Source organism: Scylla paramamosain, chromosome 24 (genome assembly GCF_035594125.1).
Source record: "Scylla paramamosain isolate STU-SP2022 chromosome 24, ASM3559412v1, whole genome shotgun sequence".
In the NCBI taxonomy this organism is placed as follows: Eukaryota; Metazoa; Arthropoda; class Malacostraca; order Decapoda; family Portunidae; genus Scylla; species Scylla paramamosain.
Genome location: NC_087174.1, coordinates 164,721 through 172,500, shown reverse-complemented (window position 1 = coordinate 172,500; position 7,780 = coordinate 164,721). Strand labels below are relative to the sequence as shown.

General features: G+C 39.9%; 1 protein-coding gene across 8 annotated transcripts in view; it reads right to left on the bottom strand.

Annotated features, from left to right (window-relative positions):
- The window catches only part of LOC135112532 (peptidyl-glycine alpha-amidating monooxygenase B-like), a 35,187-nt gene extending 28,149 nt beyond the window's left edge, over positions 1 to 7,038 (bottom strand). For 5 of the 8 annotated variants that reach the window (XM_064026963.1, XM_064026968.1, XM_064026970.1 and 2 more), the window contains exon 1: positions 731 to 838. The gene's annotated coding sequence lies outside the window, so the exon portion shown is untranslated. Of the gene's footprint in view, positions 1 to 730; positions 839 to 1,516; positions 1,539 to 6,874 lie in introns of those variants that run through there. The other 3 variants (XM_064026964.1, XM_064026969.1, XM_064026967.1) reach the window with 2 other exon arrangements.
- Between the last annotated feature and the right edge of the window lie 742 nt (positions 7,039 to 7,780).

Sequence of the window (7,780 nt, the reverse complement as noted above, 5' to 3'; positions counted from 1 at the left end):
CATTTATTTATTTATTTTTTTTCAGATATACATGCAAAAAAAAAAAAAAAGAGAGAGAGAGAAAAAAAAACACTTTCTAACTTAAGTTAATCTTGCTGATATATAATTATGCAAAAACGACCCAATTTTAACTGATACCAATATTTACACACTTTTTGTGCTTATGTATATGAAACTAACTAATTTCCAAGTAATACCAACCTTTACACGTCACTTTTTTTTCAGCTATATACAAAAAACAAGCCAATATCAACTCTTACAAGTCACTTTCACGCTTATATTAACAAAAAAATAGGCCAATATCTTAACATCAGTCTCTACACGTCACCTTTTTCTTCCAGACTTCTACAGAAAACGAACAAAGAAACAATTTTTTTTCGTCACATCAATCTTTAAACATCACTTTTTTTGCATATAAATATACAAAAAAAAAAAAAAAGCCACTCTCTTAATCACATCAACCTTACTTAATCCACCATTTTTTTTCTCACACACAAATAACAAACGAACCAATTTCTTCACCACATCAACCTTTAAACATCGCATTTTTGCAGAATACAACAGATACGTCCGGTGTACATCACAACTACCACCCACACGATACCACCTTTTATTACTTTCCCTTTACACATCCACGAAACACCACCCAACACCACACACCACCACACCACACACACCGTAGCTTGACCAATACATGCAGCAAATTCCAATGAGCAAAACCAACACGTACTGAGAATGAGGAAAACTAGAAAACACGAGCGTCTCTTTCAGTACACCTCCATCCCGTGGCTCTGTTTGTGAAGGACTAACTGGTGTGTGGAGTGTAGACGTGCGAGGAGAGAGAGAGAGAGAGGGAGAGAGAGAGGGGCGGTGCTGGATAGGGGTTGGAGGTCGGGAGGCTGAGAGAGCGGGGAGGATGGGGGGAGAGGAGGCTGATGAGAGACGACGGGAGGGAGGGACGTGATAAAAAAGGCTAAGAGGGAAGGAGGGAATGGTTGGGAGAGAAAGAGGGATAACCAAGGGAGATGGGGAAGGAAGGAAAACTGAAGGGAAGATAGGAGGGATGAGAGAGGAGAGAGAGAGAGAGAGGGATGGAAGATATGGATGTATGGAGGGGGATGAAGGAAGGAAGGAAGAAAGGAGAGGTGAAAGGAGGGGAAGAAGAAATGATGGAAGGATGAACCAAGGAAGAAAAGGAGGATGAAAGGGGAAGAAAAGCAAGAGATATGGGAGAGAAGAGAGAGGAAGAGGAGGAGGAGAGGAGGAGGAGGAGGAGAAGGAAGAAGAGGAAGTTACAAGGAATATATGGTTGAGAGAAGAAGGGGAGGAAGAAGAAAAATAAGAAATCAAGATGGGGAGAGAAAACGAAGAGGAAATAAGAGAAAAAAAGAAGAGAAGAAGGAGGAGGAGGAAGAGAAAGGGGAGGAGATTAGCATGTTGGGATGAAGAGCACTGCGTAAATAAACAAACAAATCCAGACACCTAACCAAATGTAACCTAACCCAACGTAACCTACCTTAACCTTATCTAGTCCACTCTAAACTAGGCTGGGGTGACTGACCGAGTGCAGAGAGAAGGTAGCAGGAACTGTGAGCTTGTAACATTCACTCAGACGGAAAACCACAACAAATTTTCAGAGTGACGTGGAGTTTCATGGCGACTTTTCCTCATTCTTCTTATCTTTGAGAACTGTCAGACACCGCATTCTTAAATAAACACTTCTGCGCAGTACCTCTGCTATTTTCGAAAGGCTTCGGATGAATTTACACAAGGGGTTTTGAAGGGTGTCTTTACGGTTTTAGTGAGAGATTAACAATATTTCTTCATTATTAGCAGAGAAAACACCCTCGAGAACCTTGCTTAGTGCCTCTGTGGCCTTTGCAAATACATGGGTTTTCAAGAATATATTTTTTACGGTTCTAGTGACAGATTAGCAAGATTTCTACATAATTAGCGTGATAAGTCTCTATGGCCTTTGAAAACAGAGATGGTGAAAGAGCACAGCGTTTCTGACTACGGGAATCAGACACGAGAATGTAATAGACTCACTGAATAGAAAGATAGTGAAATACGTAACAATGGATATGTTAGTTTTGCGTCACTAATAACGTTTAAACCTTAACAAGAAACAGAGAAAGTTTATATTGGCTTCATCCATACTACTACTTCAACTGCTGCCACCACCACCACCACCACCACTACTACTACTACTACTATCACGCAAACACCCCATTTTCTCATCTTTCCACATGACTATCAGAAAAATAATAGCTAAAGCAAATAAATAAATAAATAAAACACTTAATATCATTCACCTCACGATTAAAATTAAATAATGATAATAAACAAACCAAAGAAGTATTTTCAAACAGGTGGTGTAATTAAATACAGGTAATTCCGCCTAATAAATAAATAAATAAATAAGGCAAGGATATCCGGCCTCACACACACACACACACACACACACACACACACACACACACACACAGAGAGAGAGAGAAAGAGAGAGAGAGAGAGAGAGAGAGAGAGAGAGAGAGAGAGAGAGAGAGAGAGAGAGAGAGAGAGAGAGAGAGAGAGAGAGAGCACGTAATGAGAAAGGTGGCGACGAGTAACTGTGAGCGAGTAACTGTCATAGTGAGAGGGCGTCACGCAAGGTCAGAGAGTGTGTGTACGTGGCTTGGAGCACACACACACACACACACACACACACACACACACACACACACACACACCTTTTCCCCTCCCCAGCATCATCAAATATATACATATCTACTAACTCTTCTGTCTATTTTCTCCTGTCTATTCCTGTGTTCACCTGTGCATTGTTGCCGTCCAGTAAACACGCCCGTATAGAAATATGCTTCGCTCTCTCAGCACGACTAATTTCCAAGACGACAGAGGTGATTGGCCCGCTTCTCAAAAGTGTTTCTTCTGTTAGTAATGTAGAAATGTTGTTAATCTGTCACTAGAAACAAAAAAGAAAAAAAATCTTAAAAACCGGAGTAGCTTCAACTAGAACACTTAAAATGTAGCAGAAATGTGGCGCAGAAGTCTCACAATATGGTTCAACTAGTAGTCCTAAGCAGTTCAATTTACAGCATCTCTATTCACGTACGTTCTCCACTTCCTCCTGCTCTCTTCTACTTCCTGTTTGTTAATCGTGTATTCTTCCTCTGTACTCACTTCCCCCTACTCTCTCTCACAATATGGTTCAACTAGTAGTCCCAAGCAGTTCAATTTACAGCATCTCTCTCTATTCACGTACGTTCTCCACTTCCTCCTGCTCTCTTCTACTTCCTGTTTGTTAATCGTGTATTCTTCCTCTGTACTCACTTCCCCCTACTCATTCCGTATTCCTAAATTGTCTGTCTGTCTCGTCTCCACATGCTAGAGTAGCCTGGTGAAGGTCACCATGCTTTTCAAGGGTATCTTAAAAGTCTAGGGAAAGTTTAACAAAGATTTTGCATTATGAGACAGAAAACTTGAAAAAATCGTAGTGGTACAAGTTGGTTTACATTCACTTGGTATTGAGGTGGACGGTGGCCTTAGGTCAGATGGTCCTCAAGACAGATCGGCCTGAGTGCAAATAGGCCTCAGGATATTTGGCACTCGAGACACTTGATACACAAACCACTTGGTCCACAAAATGTCTGTCCTGAAACCTATATTACCCGAGTACCATGAAAAGTACCATGAAAAGTAGGAGTAATTGAAATGCTAAGGTCAGAATTACACGAGAGAACCCGAAAAATAATCTCTGTCCCTTTTCAAAACAGTTCTGGTAAGAGAACAAAGCCTTTTAAAAATGCAAGCTTCATTTTTGTTGGTCGGAAAAGTTAGCTACGTGAAATTAACGAAAAATGTGATTAAATACACTGTTTACGTAAATTATATAACAAAAAAAAAAAATCTGGAAACCGATCACTGTGGTCTTTGAAAACATCCCTGCATGAGAGGACGAAGCTTTTAAAGATTGTGGGCGAAGGAAAATTTATCCTTGTGGGGTTGACAAAGAAAATACGAATAAATACAAAAGGTGACGTAAGAGTCGGTAAGGATTAAACAAAAGCATCCTTAGATTTATCAAAGGCGCCGGTTCATCTCATCATCTCTTACCTTACGTGTCAGGGAGATATGGAGATAAAATAATGCTTATCTCCTGCGCTTTTCTTCATCCCGAGAACGTCGACAAAGATGAGAGAGAGAGAGAGAGAGAGAGAGAGAGAGAGAGAGAGAGAGAGAGAGAGAGAGAGAGAGAGAGAGAGAGAGAGAGAGATATCAGTACACAGTAGTAGTAATAGTAGTAGTAGCTTGAATTTTAAAGTACTCATTCTTTTATCCCACTACTACTACTATTACTACTACTGCTACTACTACTATTACTACTACTATTACTACTACTACTACTACTACTACTACTATTGTTTCTACTACTACTACTACTACTACTACTAGTTAATAAAGTCTCTCTCTCTCTCTCTCTCTCTCTCTCTCTCTCTCTCTCTCTCTCTCTCTCTCTCTCTCTCTCTCTCTCTCCCATGCAGCTGTTAACACCTATGAATTAGTAAATAATCATATACAAATCAGACTAATATATATATACAAACAAGGCAGTCAGCAGATGTATTCCTGTCAGTTAATTTAGAATCAAGTCACGCCACCTGTGTACCGCCTGTGCAGTTCCGGCGCACCTGTGGGAATCCCCTAACACCTGGCCCGGTCATGACACTTCCTCCACTACAGTTCACGCGACTTTTCTTTCTCTGCTAGGTAAAATAAAGAAATTATAGAACTCTCTCTCTCTCTCTCTCTCTCTCTCTCTCTCTCTCTCTCTCTCTCTCTCTCTCTCTCTCTCATAAGAAATGTTTTAGGTCATCCGTAAACGTTTTCAAGGCCATATCCTCAAACGTTCCTGCGTCCTGTCTTTTCTTTCATCCGCTGTAGTGGAGGTTCCTGGGATCGTCAGGGCAACTTTCGTGATTTCAGTGGTAGTTTAATAAAGATTCTGCATCGTCAGTGGGAGAAACATGCAGTGGTTGGAAATGCGAACTTAAACTTTTAATTATCTCTAATGAAAGGTGCTGTGGTTTTTAAGGGTGTTTTCATGACTGTAGCAATAGTTTAATAAGGATCCCTGAGAACTTGAATAATACAGTTCCCGCTCACTGCTATGGTCATGCTTGCTAACATTCAAAGCATTGTATAAAGAAAAAAAAATATTTGCATGGACACAGAAAAGAAAAAGAAAATATAAGTTTGATATCGTATTTCCTAAGATACAGATCAACGCATTGAAGAAACTGTATTGGGAAAAGCGTCTAGAACTTGCGGATGGTTACAAGAAAATATTTTGCAGTAATGAAGGGGGTTAAACTTCATCTCCTTCTTATTTCCTCTAAGCCTCTCTCACTCTCTCTCAGCAAACTTGTGGCCAAGGCGTGGCGGGGCAAGCTGTGGGGTTTCTGGCGGGGGGAAACTATAAGGAAAATAAAGTTCCCCCAATTATTTAGGATATTAGTTGAGTGAGTCTAAATATAGCTTAATCTTAACCTCGCGGGGCTGATCTCTTAATTCTGCTGCGGAGGACGAAATTAAACGTGATTCTCTCTCTCTCTCTCTCTCTCTCTCTCTCTCTCTCTCTCTCTCTCTCTCTCTCTCTCTCTCTCTCTCTTATCAGAACTGTTTACAGAGGCCACAGAGGTGATAAGTCAGATTTCAATTGTGTTTTTCTCGATGGTACAGAATTCTCATTAAAATACCACTGGAATCGAAAACACAGCAAATCTGGACATGATCTCGTATCCTGAGACTAATTTTTCTGCTATCAGGACTGCTTATAGAGCCCACAGAGGTTCAGAGTCAGGTTTTCATGGATATTTTTCTCCGTTCGTGGTACAGCATCACAAGAATTATGAAAACACACCAAATCTTTACGTCATTCATTATTCTGCAACGGTTCTTTCACATCAACACAGTTTTCAAAGGCCTCTGAGATGAGATGAGTCGTGTACCAATGGCTATTTTTACATCAAAGGATCATGGGAACACAGCATATGTTTACGTGATCCCGCCGTGCTTGTATTGTGAATCTTCCCCCCCCCCTCTCTCTCTCTCTCTTTCTCTCTCTCTCTCGTAATTCATTTAACGACTCTAGTGACAGATTAACACGATGCCTACATTATCAAAAGGAGAAACAGCCTTGAGAACCTGGTTAATCATCTCTGGCCTTGAAAAATAACCGTAAGAACATGAGGACATGAAATAAGGGAAGCTGCAAGAAGCGAACAGACTTTCACGTAGCAGTCCCTGTATGAAATATCCCTCCCTATCTCCACCTGTCATCCCCATCCATAAACTCGTCTAGTCTCCGTCGTGAAAGCAAAGCGTTACTGAATATGGCCCTAATCTGCTCAGCCCCGCCCACTTCTAACACAATCTGACCTGACCTGACCTGAATTGATGTGCGGACCGACCATAGAAGGAATTTTTTTTTTATTATTATTTTTTCCCCCGCACGTACTTTTTTGTTGTTATGAACCACCACCTTGCCTAAAAAATATATATATATATATATATATATATATATATATATATATATATATATATATATATATATATATATATATATATATTAATGGAAGATAAGTGAAGGTAAGGTATGTTTAAGGTAAAACTGAGATACGCTAACCTAATATAAGGAAAGGGAAGATAACATGAGGTAACACAACACAACTTAAGAAAATATCACATAAAACAAGCCAAAGCAACAGAAGACAGGGCTGGACAAGACAGGAGTGAAGCAGGCCACTTGTTTTCCAATGAGTGAGGCAGCCCAGCGCAGACCAGTACCATATTTCCCCTCCCATAGACTCACCTGCTACTCATCTCGCCGCCAGTCAGTGCAGGACAGGTGTGGCAGGCCAAACCCACGCTCCTCCACCCCTCGACACCCTCCAGGCAGGTCAAAGCAGGCCAGGCAGGTCGGGAATAACACACTGCACCACTCCTCCTCTGGCTACTTCCAGTTTCCAGGTTTCCAGGTCAATGTTGGAGGTAAATAAAGTAAAACCTGGATTCTGGCGTTCATCTGAAACGAAATTTTATCTTATTGAATATGGAATCTTTACTTTTCTTATTTTTTCTTGTTGAAATTGTCATTTATAATTTACTTCTTAATTGCCAACAAATAACTAGGTCTGTAATTGGTTAGTTAAAATATATTAATAGTAGTAAATAAAGGAAAACCTGGAATCTTATATCTAGAAAACGAAATTTTACTCTATTATCACTCCTTTCAAATGTAAGTCTTCTTGAAATTGCTGTCTGGTTATTATAGCGATACATATTATATTGGATAGCTGATACATGTTATGGTAAGTCAGGTAAGGGAAGTGTCATTCATTATTTTTTTTGGGGGGTAAGGGAAAACCTGGAAGCTGTCACTACATGAAAACGAAACTTCTATACATCAATATTCTAAATGTAATTTCTATACAAAAAAAAATAATTGTTTAAATATTAACATAATAAAAGATGGTAATTGCTGTTTAAAACGTTTTATGATAAGTTTGGAGTTATTTATTATGATTTTTAAGGTAAATCACAGAAAACAAAAATATTTTAAGGGTAACTAAAAAAAATATGTTTTTTTTTTTTTTTTTTCCCCGCCCCACCAATAATCTTCCAGTTCCCTTTGCGAACAGACCCTCTCTGCTCTGCTATCCTCTCCGGCGGTCGAGCCCTGCTCTCAACGTGGCAACTCTGCCTTGTCCGCAGGAAG